General features: G+C 43.5%; 1 protein-coding gene across 2 annotated transcripts in view; it reads right to left on the minus strand.

The window, feature by feature from the left end:
• Window positions 1–13,561, minus strand: part of jmjd1c.L (jumonji domain containing 1C L homeolog) — a 226,646-nt gene that overhangs the window by 65,191 nt on the left and 147,894 nt on the right. The window contains exon 1 of one of the 2 annotated variants that reach the window (XM_018225115.2): window positions 6,746–7,125. The exons of the other annotated variant lie outside the window; for it this stretch is intronic. The gene's annotated coding sequence lies outside the window, so the exon portion shown is untranslated. Of the gene's footprint in view, window positions 1–6,745; window positions 7,126–13,561 lie in introns of those variants that run through there. 2 annotated transcript variants of the gene reach the window in all.

The following is a 13,561-nucleotide window of genomic DNA, read 5'->3' on the forward strand; positions in this document are numbered from 1 at the left end:
CAGTACCCATGAATCACTCCCATGTGGCCAATTTTAGGCAAACTGTCAGCACAGTGAAGTGAAGCCCAGGTAGGCAGTTTACGATCAGTCTCCTAGCATTCTAAAAAAAAAAAAAAATTAATAATAATAATAAAAAAAAAATATATATATACAGACATAATATTAAAGGCTATTGTGATACTAAACTCTATAGTTAATATAGGTATGGGTATATAGAATTTTAATTAAAAGTAGGGAGGGGTGTGTGTATGGATGCTGGGTTTTCATTTGGAGGGGTTGAACTTGATGGACTTTGTCTTTTTTCAACCCAATTTAACTATGTAACTATGTAACTATATATATATATATATATATATATATATATAAAAAAACAAAAATATCCTTGCTTTACATCGCATAGGTAAATAAAGTCGGACGGTACCAAACAAGTCACAGGAATTTCTGACTCAATGTTATTTTATTTAATGAGGCCCAGGCATTTAATCTCCAGAGTCCAGAGTGCCTTTCCGTATATTGTCTATCTCTCAAGCTGTGCGGGCTCAGATAAAACAGAAGAAAAAAAAAATCTGGGTTAAATTCTTAATGATTTACCAGGCCGTGCGATATCATGTAGTTCAACCAGTCGCTCAGCCACGCACATAAGACAATAAAGTGAATCTGTAGAAGATGACGGGTGTGAGAAACGGGCGATATAGTGGCACCGCTTCCAGAATATTCGCCTTATGCAATGATTACACAATAGACTTCCTATGAGAACACAAATGAATGCAGGATCGGTGCCAGATAGAAGGCTACACCTTAGCTCAGCAGAGAAGAAGATGGTGCACAGGCCATGGCCACCCAAGTGCAGTTTCCATCGCTAAAGCGGTCTATATGCCACATGCCAACCTGAGGAGCATATTGGGCTAGTGATGGTGCCAAAACACTGCACTCTCTCTCTTGTTGAAGCCCAGTCAGATATCAATCAGTAAGCTCAAAAAATTCCATTGCCAATGATTACCTACATTGGGTTGACCATTACTGATGTGCGGGTCAGATAAAATTCAACCCGCCCCTAACCTGCAAAAACTTAACCCATCCGCAAAACCATAACCCGCAAAAACGTAACCCACCCACAAAACCATAACCCGCCCCTAACTTAAACTTAACCCACCCACAAAACCATAACCCGCCCCTAACAAACTTAACCCACCCACAAAACCATAACCCACCCGCAAAACCATAACTCGCCCCTAACCTGCAAAAACTTAAACCATCCGCAAAACCATAACCCGAAAAACCATAACCCGCAAAAACTTAACTCACCCGCAAAACCATAACCCGCCCCTAACTTAAACTTAACCCACCCACAAAACCATAACCCGCCCCTAACTTAAACTTAACCCACCCACAAAACCATAACCCGCCCCTAACTTAAACTTAACCCACCCACAAAACCATAACCCGCCCCTAACTTAAACTTAACCCACCCACAAAACCATAACCCGCCCCTAACTTAAACTTAACCCACCCAAAAACCATAACCCGCAAAACCATAACCAGCACCTGACCTTAAAGGGGGTGGTTCACCTTAAATTTAACTTTTAGTATGTAACAGAATGATCAATTCTAAGAAACTATTCAATTGGTCTTCATTATTTATTTTTTTATCATTTTTTTTAATTATTTGCCTTCTTCTTCTTCTTCTGACTTCCAAGTTTTCAAATCTAAAAAAAAAAATGCTCTGTAAAACGACATTTATTGTTACTGCAACTTTTTATTACTCATCTTTCTATTCAGGCCTCTCGTGTATTCATATTCCAATCAATGCATGGTTGCTAGGATAATTCAGACCCTAGCAACCAGATTGTTGACATTGCAAACTGGAGATCTGCAGAATAAAAAGCTAAATAACTCAAAAACCACAAATGATAAAATATAAAAACCAATTGCAAATTGTCTCATAATATCTCTCTTTACATCAGCATCCCCAACCAGTAGCTCGCGGGCAACATGTTACTCACCAACCCCTTGGATGTTGCTCTCAAATGCAGGAGCTTATTTTTGAATTCCAGGCTTGAAGGCAAGTTTTGGTTGTATAAAAACCAGATGTACTGCCAAACAGAGTCTCTTGTAGTTTGCTAGTCCACATAGGGGCTACCAAATAGAAAATCACAGCCCTTATTTGACACCCCCCCATGGACTTTTTCATGCTTGTGTTGCTCTCCAACTCTTTTTACATTTAAATGTGGTTCAGGAGTAAAAAAAAAGGTTGGGGACCCCTGCTCTACATTATACTAAAAGTAACTCAAAGGTGAACAACCCCTTTAATCTGCAAAATGTTGCCATTGTAGGACCCCCTGCCCAAAACGCACCTGTGTCTTCTAGCTCTGTCCACTACCACTGCCCACTAGTGATGTGCGGGTGGGGATTTCCCCGACCCGCAACCAACCCTAAACCGCCCTCCCTTGGCCCACATCCGAATTCTGCGTTGCTTTTATAGACCCGTGCTGACCCACCCTCCAATGACATCACAGAAGGGGCGGGGCAAGCAGGCGCATTTGATGGCGGCGGATGGGGAGAGCAGGAGAAGAGCTCAACCTGCACCCGCGAGTCCGAGGTCGGCCCGAACCCACCTGACCCACGGTTATTCAGCCCGCACATCACTACTGCCCATGACTCTAGTTTCAAGATAGGGAATCTTTGGAATTAGGGTGGAGTGTTCTTCCCCAGACTGACCTGAACCCAACCCCAACGGTCAACCAAATTTCAACCCAAACCTGCCCAGTGGTCAACCCAAGCATCCCAGAGGGTTTCAGGTCAACCCACACATCACTATTGTCCATGCAGTGATCTCCACAATCCAACAATCTCCCAGATCACTGGCCTCGGGGGCAAATAATCCTAACAGCCTGGTTTTAGCCCACACCAGGTTATGAACTCCAAGAAAACATGGCTCCTAATATAGGAGTGTCTCTCATCCACTTGCCAGAGGTCACACGGCAGGAGTTGTCTCTCATGGCTTGAGGTTAAACACAAATTCTGCAGAAACAACACGACGGCTTGAAAATTTCCCCAGAATTCCAGTAATGAGCAAAGAAGCATGTGACAAGTCATTTAAATAAAGAAAAACAAACACGAAGTGTGAATGAGAGCGTTCTGTCTGTCTCAGCAAAACACACACAAGAGGATGAGACTGCAAGTGATGTCACAAACATGGTTTCCTAGTCTATATAAATATACATATCTATTAAAGGGGTTGTTCACCTTTGATTTAACGTTTAGTATGATGCAGAGCGTGATATTCAGAGACAATTTCCAACTGGTTTTCATTTTTTTTTATTATTTGTGTTTTTTGAGTTATTTAACTTTTTTATTCAGCAACACTCCAGTTTGCAATTTCAGCAATCGGGGTTGCTAGGGTCCAAATTCCCCTAGCAACCATGCATTGATTTGAACAAAAGACTGCAACATGAATAGGAGGGAAGCTAATTATAAAGATAATAACAAATAGCAATAACAATAAAACTGTAGCATCCCATTTGAATAAGGTGGCAAATAAAACTTCTATAAACCATAATGATGACCAAATGAAAAGCTGCATAGAATTGGCCATTCTATAACATACAAAAAGTTAACTTGAATGTTCAAATTGTTGAATTATTTGGCGCCTTCTTAGGCTTTCCAGCTTTCAAATGGGGGTCACTGACCCCATCTAAAAAAAAAACAAACTCTCTGTAAGGCTTCAAATGTATTGTTATTGCTACTTTTTATTACTCATCTTTCTATTCAGGCCTCTCCTATTCATATTCCAGTCTCATATTCAAATCAGTGCATGGTTGCTAGGGTGATTTAGACACTAGCAACCAGATGGCTGAAATTGCAAACTGGAGAGCTGCTGAATAAATGGCTAAATAAATCCCACTCTCTCTGCATCATACTCAAAGTTAATTTAAAGGTGAACAAACCCTTTAACCCGGGCAGAGCTGTAAACAATGTAAATAACATGACCTGTGCCAGGGTCAGCGTGTTCCTCCCATAGACAGTAATAAGGGGCAGAATCTGAGCCCATAAATAAAACACACAGGGAAAAATGCCTGAAATCAGACACCCTGGTAACAACATGCTGAATGGGGAGAGGTTTAATCTTTACAGTAAATAAGAGAGCTAAAGACAATCCCTGCCCAACTATACAGATTTGAGGTATGTCGCTTTAAGGGCAAGGGGTATGGAATGCAGAGCAGCCTAAGTGGAAAATAACTAAATTGACCCCTAGGGTTAAAGGTCCCCCGGGGCATCGTGACGCAACCTGTCAGAGCAATTCCCTTGAAAGCAAATGGGTATTGTTGAAGAGTGAGCAGCACCCGGCCTTTATCTAGAGAGTCAGCTGCTGTGCGCAAATAACGAGCAGGGCGACTGGGTGCCAGTGTTTGGAATAACAAAGCCCAGGGTGAGTGACTGAAAAGCTCCAGTAAAGGGAGCCCAGCTGTTTGTATATAAGACTAGACCAGCCCAGGGTTTCTATCATTTCCCCCATTAGTGGAGAATCCAGCAAAGCAGCACAAAATGGGCTCAATTAAGGGACACCCAAGACTGTGGCACTATTATACTGTATACGTGTAGCTCTTTAAGGGGCCACCTTAGTGTCTATGGATCAGTGGGATGGGACCGACATCAAGTAGAAACCTTATATCATGGGAAAACTGCCACCTTTTAGCTGTTGAGTTAAACCTTCAGCTCCACCACCCTATGTCTTCTGGGCTCCATTCAAATCCAAGGCCATTTGCAAACATATTTTACATTAATGCAGTCGCCAGTTCAATGTACCAGTCTGACTACTACCTGGTTGCTATGCATAGTCTGCTTAGAAACCATACATGTATAATAAACCTGATCTAGAAGTGGAAAATGTGAGGTTTTCAGTTGTACAATACAGAGAGACACACTTTACCCAGTCAGTAGACAGACCGTGGGGAGAGCTGCAAGGAGTTCCATTCATTTGGGCAGAGACGAGCCCTTCCTAAAAGGGAAATGGAACTCCGGCTGTAAAAGTGATGCCCCGAGATGCAAGAGCTGCCTGGTGATGTAAGCGTTGCCCTGTGATGTAAGCGCTGCCCCATGATCTAATAGCTGCCTAGTGATGTAAGCGCTGCCCAGTGATGTAAGAGCTGTGTTTAAAGTGCAACAGGAAGTGCATGGGGAGCTGACATGTGCTCTCTCTCTCTCTGCCCTCTGAGCAAGGAAACCTCTCATATAATAATAATAATATCAGCAGAAAGGACATTGAGTGAAGAGACAGCAGTGCTGGATAACTGAGCCGGGATGAGATTCCCCCCTTGGTCTGGTCACTGTTTAATCATTGAGGTCATCACAGGGGGATCTGCGGGACACAAAAGGCCTGACGGGAGTGAAACTTCTGGGAAAGGGAATGAATCACACGCCTGTTCCTATTTGCTCTGCCCCCCCCCTCCCCAAGAGGTTCTGCAGCAGCCAAAGTCATTCTAGAGTCAAGTAAAAATATGCTTTACAGCTCCATTCCAAACACCAACTCCCAGATGCTATAGGACTACAACTCCCAGCACCCAACAGCTGTCAGTGGGATACTGGGAGTTGGAAACAACAACAAACACTGCCCCCACTCCCCGGGTGCCAGAAAGGAATGTTTATCAATGAAAGCAGATTCACTTCCAGCCTATAAATGGGTGATGCCTACTGGGAGTCACATGCCCAGCACCCGCAGGACAAGGCAGATGGAATACAGAGCCCACGGAACAGACTCAACTTATTGTAAATTCCTTCCTAAGGGCAAATTCCTGGCACTGAATGAGAACAGGAGCCGGGCACCCAGAATAGGCACAGTGCCAACACAATATATTCTATAGCAGCGCTATTGTCATGATATATTCTACAGCTCTATCGTCGTGATATATTCTATAGCTCTATCGTCGTGATATATGCTATAGCTCTATCATCGTGATATATTCTATAGCTCTATCGTCGTGATATATTCTACAGCTCTATCGTCATGATATATTCTATAGCTCTATCGCCATGATATATTCTATAGCTCTATCGTCGTGATATATTCTACAGCTCTATCGTCATGATATATTCTATAGCTCTATCGCCATGATATATTCTACAGCTCTATCGTCGCGATATATTCTATAGCTCTATCGTCGTGATATATTCTATAGCTCTATCGCCATGATATATTCTATAGCTCTATCGTCGTGATATATTCTATAGCTCTATCGTCTTGATATATTCTATAGCTCTATCGTCGTGATATATTCTACAGCGATATCGTCACAATATATTCTACAGCGATATCGTCACAATATATTCTACAGCGATATCGTCACAATATATTCTACAGCGCTATCGTCACAATATATTCTAAAGCTCTATCGTCGTGATATATTCTATAGCCGTGATATATTCAACAGCGCTATCGTCATGATATATTATACAGCTCCATCATTGTGATATATTCTACGGCTCTATCGTTGTGATATACTCTATAGCTCTATCATCATGATATAATAGCTCTATCGTCATGAAATATCCTACAGCTCTAGCGTCATGATATATTCTATCTGTATAGCTCCATCATGCTATATAACATAGCTCATCATGATAAATACTATAGCTCTATCATCATGATATATTCTACATGACATGACCCACATTATATCCCTGCTATAGAGCACAGACTAGGGGACTAGTAAAGCTCAGGGGATGGGGTTACACAGAAGGTTCCTACCTGTTCCTTTGAGCCCAGAGCTTGTCCAGGTCTCAGTCCAGGTCTGAGCGAGAGGCCAGGGGCTGCTAATGGGGCACAAGGGGAGGCTACAGAGGCGCCACTAATTCAGCCCTGGTGGTGTCAGGTGGGTGCGGGGCAGCAGAGCAGGAGGAAGACAATATCGGAGCTCCACAATGAGACTGAGCCGGGGAGGGAGAGGTTAGTCCGGGCACAAGTCGGCCGCTTACACGACAAGCCAAGCCGGGGAGGGGAGCGAGCACGGGCCTCCTGGTGTCGGTGGGATCCTCCCCGCAGGCATTGCCAGGGCTTCCCGGGGAGTCGCAGAGCTTGAGTGGAGCCGAGTGAGGATGGCGGATCTGGGACTGGAGGGGCGGGGCTAGAGGAGTGGGCGGGGCTGGTGGGAGGGAGAAGCTGATCTCTCACAGGCGCTTCCAGCTCAGCGGCAGCAGCAGAGACAGACAGAGGGGAGGGGGACTGAGCGCCGGGCTGGGGGCGGTGGAGCGAATGTGCAGCCACAGGTGCTGATGGAGTCACTTCCAGGCGCCTGACGTTACTCATTACTCATGTGGCTGCTGCTGCTGCTGCCCCACAGGAAGCTCCACCGTCCTGCACCCGCGCTGTTTTAAGGGGATCCCCGACTAGTAGAGAGATGATACATTACAAAGGATGCTGGGATTTGTAGTCCAACAAGAACTGCTGCTTTATGAATCCTTCCAGCCTTCCTGCAGTGCCAGGGGCCCTCTTCTTGATGGGCCCTAGAATAGTGCAGGGCTGGCTGCTGATTGGCTCACTGGCACACAGCACAGTCTGCAGCAAGAATCCACTAGATCACTAGCCAGTCATGCAGCACTTTCTATAGACATAAGAGAGAGAGAGAGAGAACAGTAGGGAAAGGACTGTACAAATAGTGGCCCCACTATGTCCCTCTATCCATATGCCCACAGTCTAGTTAAGGGAGTGTGTGAGTGTGTGTGTGTGTGAGAGAGAGAGAGAGAGAGAGATAGAGAAAGACGGACCTCAGATTGTAAGCTCACTGGGGCAGGGACTGGTGGGTATGTGACAGGGACCTTAGATTGCAAGCTCACTGGGGCAGGGACTGGTGGGTATGTGACAGGGACCTTAGATTGTAAACTCACTGGGGCGGGGACTGGTGGGAATGTGACAGGGACCTTAGATTGTAAGCTCACTGGGGCAGGGACTGGTGGGAATGTGACAGGGACCTTAGACTGTAAGCTCACTGGGGCAGGGACTGGTGGGAATGTGACAGGGACCTTAGATTGTAAGCTCAGTGGGGCAGGGACTGGTGGGAATGTGACAGGGAACTTAGATTGTAACCTCATTGGGGTAGGGACTGGTGTGAATGTGACAGGGACCTTAGAATGTAAGCTCACAGGGTAAGGGCCAGATGAGCAAGTGCTACACAATATGTTGTCTTGTGTACAGGGTCTCCTCACCTCTCTATTCCATTAACCCAGGGGCACAAGGATTGGCTCATGTATAAGGGGCTGTAGAATCCCAGACACACAGAGCTCTGATGAGTAACTTCCTGGGTGCAGGGTAAATCCCCTCCCTAATTATTAGCCACTTCCCCAAACAATAACTTCTACATGCGGCTCTTCCAGCTCCAGCCTGAGATCTGGTTCCACCACTATTCAATAGCTCTGCCTGGGGGGAATTTTCCTATAGTAAAAAGTTATGTAAACAGTCAAGTTCTGGCAACATTCTTTACAAGTTGCTTTTGTCACACACACTCACATACTCACTGACTATTACACACACACACACTCACATACACACTCTTACACACACTCACTCACATACTCACTGACTCTTACACTCACACACTCACATACACACTGACTCTTACACTCACATACACACTCTTACACACACTCACTACTCTTACACTCACTCACATACTCACTGACTCTTACACATACTCACTGACTCTTACACACACTCACATACTCACTGACTCTTACACACACTCACTCACACTACTCCCCATTCACTTTCACACAGTCTGCAGCATTCCAAGCACCAGCAGCCATACTCCTCCAATCTCTGTCACCCTTCAGGCTCATCAGATAAAGGTTCCAGCCTTTTAGTATGATTCAGAGAGTGATACTTATTACCACTCTGGGTTCAGGGTTCCTCTAATAGGCAACAGCCATTCAGAGACCTTTAAGCATTCAACGCGCTACTCCTACGTTTGCCTTGCGTAAACCGCTATTATTATTATTATTAATAATAATAATTGTAATTACAAATGAAAACATTTCTGCCTTTACATCAGAACAATAACAAGCAGGTTATATAAGGGATCCTGCTGCTGGGCAGCTGCGATTTGACTCATTCAAGCTCAACCTATTCGACTGTACACTAACCAATAGAAAAAGGATCAGAAGTCACAAAGGGTGGCTTTGCAAAATAATTAGAAATTGTTCAGGTTGAATAAACAAGGTTCCCACATTTGCAGGGCCTGTAGCATTCAGGTATGCAAGGAGTTAATTATAATCCCGTGCCTAAAGTTCATCTCCTGGCCTTGCTCTTTAAATCACTTACATGTGACCAGGACATGAGACACAGGGGGATCATCAGCACAAAAAAAAACCCACTGACAATCAGGTTTCACCAACAAAACATACAGAGAAGCAGGGAATCACTTAACTGCTGCTAGTTAGGGACGTGTGTATAGTAACACTAGTGTCAGACACAACACTAACTTGATTTTGATTTTGTTTGCCAGGCAATAGATGTATATAACAGGCTGTGGGATAGTAGGGAGAGATGGTGCCTATAGTAACAGTGGGATAATAGTCTCTGGGAAGGGAGTGTGACTGTGGGATAGCAGGTATAGTAGGGAGAGATGGTGTCTATAGTAACAGTGGATAATAGTCTGTGGGATAGCAGGTATAGTAGGGAGAGATGGTGCCTATAGTAACAGTGGATAATAGTCTCTAGGAAGGGAGTGTGACTGTGGGATAGCAAGTATAGTAGGGAGAGATGGTGTCTATAGTAACAGTGGATAATAGTCTCTGGGAAGGGAGTGTGGCTGTGGGATAGCAGGTATAGTAGGGAGAGATGGTGCCTATAGTAACAGTGGATAATAGTCTCTGGGAAGGGAGTGTGACTGTGGGATAGCAGGTATAGTAGGGAGAGATGGTGCCTATAGTAACAGTGGATAATAGTCTCTGGGAAGGGAGTGTGACTGTGGGATAGCAGGTATAGTAGGGAGAGATGGTGCCTATAGTAACAGTGGATAATAGTCTCTGGGAAGGGAGTGTGACTGTGGGATAGCAGGTATAGTAGGGAGAGATGGTGTCTATAGTAACAGAGGGATAATAGTCTCTGGGAAGGGAGTGTGACTGTGGGATAGCAGGTATAGTAGGGAGAGATGGTGCCTATAGTAACAGTGGGATAATAGTCTCTGGGAAGGGAGTGGGTAATAGCAGCAATGCCCAATTGGTGTCCCTTGAGTTGTTGTTAAGGGGGGGGGGTGGTAGAAAGAGCAGACAGCAACATATTGTTTGCTACAAACAAAAAACAAAGCAATTTCTATGGCACCTCCCAGAATGGGGTGGAAGAAGAAGGAGAAGCTGTTGCAGAATGTAGGATATTATCAGTGACACAGTGCTGCCTTTGTTTCCTGGCACATCATTCAGCTACAGATTGCAAGTGTCACTGGGCTGCACTTCCCAACAGTCTGACCTTCAGTGAGTAACTTGGCCGGCAGCCATTGCAACGCTCGTTGCGCAAGAAACACTGTGGAAGCCACTCATCTGAGCCACAGTTTTACTGCAGAAAGGACTGTCACATGACATAATGTACTGCAGAGTCCATATGTGCCCTTGTAATAAAGATCTTGCAGGTTTATATCTCTACAGATGTGCATATCCCTTTAACTCGGGGGAAGAGGTGCTGCAAGAGTCAGGGATGAATGAACAAGAGATTTCAGGACGTGAGCTATGATTTAGTCTGAGCTTTTTTTAGCAGGGAAAATCCTTGATTTGCACTTCCCACTTCCTGCTTCGTTAGCACAGTTGATTAAAGACACTGCAAAGTAGCAAAGGGGAAAGGAGCTTTATACCCCCAGGTCATCTGGGAAAATTCACACACAATATATATATATATATATATATATATATATATATATATATATATATATATATATATATATATATATATAGTGAATAAAGTACCCCCTCTTGTAAAATATAAGGAGATTATAAATTACCGAGGAGTTTCATGACCATATAATGACCATATATATTTTATACAGGTCATGGAACTCCAAGGTAACTTCTAATATCCTCATATTTTGCAACCGGGTGTACTTTATTTATTATAATACACAAGTTTTAGGGTGTCATGTGACAGAAATGACATCAGAACTCACCGTTTATAAGGATATAATTTACAAGATGTTCATGGCTTTTGTGTATTGTATATATATATATATATATACACACACACACACACACACACACACCAAGCACTATAAAAGGGAAAATGCACCCAACCTACAGTCGGCAATGGTGCAAGGGATGACGGATATGGAAGCTCCTGCCAGTAAAAACAATGTCATTCATAAATTGGTGGAAATGTATGTTTAAGTTCAGTGAATACAAAGCAGGAAAACCAGATATATTAATAACACAAGTCCCTTTCCTGACTTACATTATCCTAGAAATTGTTATACGCACGACTTCTTTATAAATACCAGGCATAGTCTGAAGATGTGGCCAGTGAAAGGACACTGCAAATTTTTAGGGAATTCTCAGTAGAAAACATGAAACTGCTAATGGGATATCCCTGGGGCTGCTGAACAATATGGACAAATGATAATGAAAACTATAATATAATACTGGCCACTGACAGATACAATTTTTCTTCCCCAGCAGAGATTCTTTGAAAGAAGTGTCACAACGAGGAGAATGGGCCCCATGAAAGAGAAGGGCTGATCGGCGACACGGCTATGATGGGGTTAAAGGGGTTGTTCAGCATTGGGTTAACTTTTTGTATAATGTAGAGAGTGATATTCTGAGACAATTTGCAATAGTTTTCTTTTTTTATTATTTGTAGTTTTTGAGTTATTTAGCTTATTATTCAGTGGCTCTCCACTTTGTAATTTCAGTCATCTTGTTGCTAGGATCCAACTTACCCTAGCAACCATTCATTGATTTGAATAAAAGTCTTCAGTGTGAATAGGAGAGGCATGAATAGAAAGATAAATAATAAAAAGTAGCAATAACAATAAATGTGTAGCCTTACAGAGCATTTGTTTTTAGATGGGGTCAGTGACCCCCATTTAAAAGCTGGAAAGTGTCAGAAGAAGGCAAATAATAAAAAAAATGATACAAAAAACATAATGAAGGCCAACTGAAAAGTTGCTTAGAGTTGGCCATTCTATAAAATACTAGAAGTTAACTTGAAGGTGAACCACCCCTTTAAGCAATGTTTCTCAAGAGATGATTGACACGTGTGCAGAAATCCCCCAAACTTCCTCTTTGCACCTCCGCTGTTCCCTCATTTGGTTACACGGGTTTTGCACTCTTGGCTGTAACTTGGGTCTTTTCTGCGGGTAGAATATTCAGATGAGGCTATGGATGCGGGGTGCATGTATGCGGGTCCTGGGTCAGGTTTGGGGTCTTATCTATGTTTCTTATCTTATGTATATTTTTCTCCTTCTGCCCTGCCCACTTCTGATGATGTTCCCCTTCATTGTTTTCACGCCCAGACCAGAATGGGTTTGTGGCTGAGCCATCACAATGGTTCCGGGTGAGAACAGAAGGAGGAGGCTACTGCCTGCGGTAGGGGCTGATATTGTCCTGTGTATTTCAGCAGACTGGGTTTGGCTCTGTGTGGCCTTTGGCAGGGATTGTAGATATAAACTCAGGATCCAATGACCCACAGGGCAAAGCAGGATCAAACACCCCATATCCAAAAGGCTCATTAACATTTATTGCACTGCTGCTGGGAATGCCTGTGGCTGACTTAGCAATGAGGCTGAAACAGAGAGGCTTATCTGATGCAAAGCAAGCGGAGGCTACTCATCTTATAAACCATATAAATATATAAAACCTGCACCTCTAATGGCACAGAAAACAACAGAAGAGGAGAGCTAGAAATGAAATACAATGGGGGCAATTATGTTCTGAGTGTATGAGATGAAAGGGAAGGATTGATAGAGGGAAGGATTGATAGAAGGAAGGATTGATAGAGGGAAGGATTGATAGAGGGAAGGATTGATAGAGGGAAGGATTGATAGAAGGAAGGATTGATAGAGGGAAGGATTGATAGAAGGAAGGATTGATAGAGGGAAGGATTGATAGAGGGAAGGATTGATAGAAGGAAGGATTGATAGAAGGAAGGATTGATAGAGGGAAGGATTGATAGAGGGAAGGATTGATAGAGGGAAGGATTGATAGAGGGAAGGATTGATAGAAGGAAGGATTGATAGAGGGAAGGATTGATAGAGGGAAGGATTGATAGAGGGAAGGATTGATAGAGGGAAGGATTGATAGAGGGAAGGATTGATAGAAGGAAGGATTGAAAGAGGGAAGGATTGATAGAGGGAAGGATTGATAGAAGGAAGGATTCATAGAAGGAAGGATTGATAAAGGGAAGGATTGATAGAGGGAAGGATTGATAGAGGGAAGGATTGATAGAGGGAAGGATTGATAGAGGGAAGGATTAATAGAGGGAAGGATTGATAGAGGGAAGGATTGATAAAGGGAAGGATTGATAGAGGGAAGGATTGATAAAGGGAAGGATTGATAGAGGGAAGGATTGATAGAGGGAAGGATTGATAGA

This window comes from Xenopus laevis, chromosome 7L (assembly GCF_017654675.1).
Source record: "Xenopus laevis strain J_2021 chromosome 7L, Xenopus_laevis_v10.1, whole genome shotgun sequence".
In the NCBI taxonomy this organism is placed as follows: Eukaryota; Metazoa; Chordata; class Amphibia; order Anura; family Pipidae; genus Xenopus; species Xenopus laevis.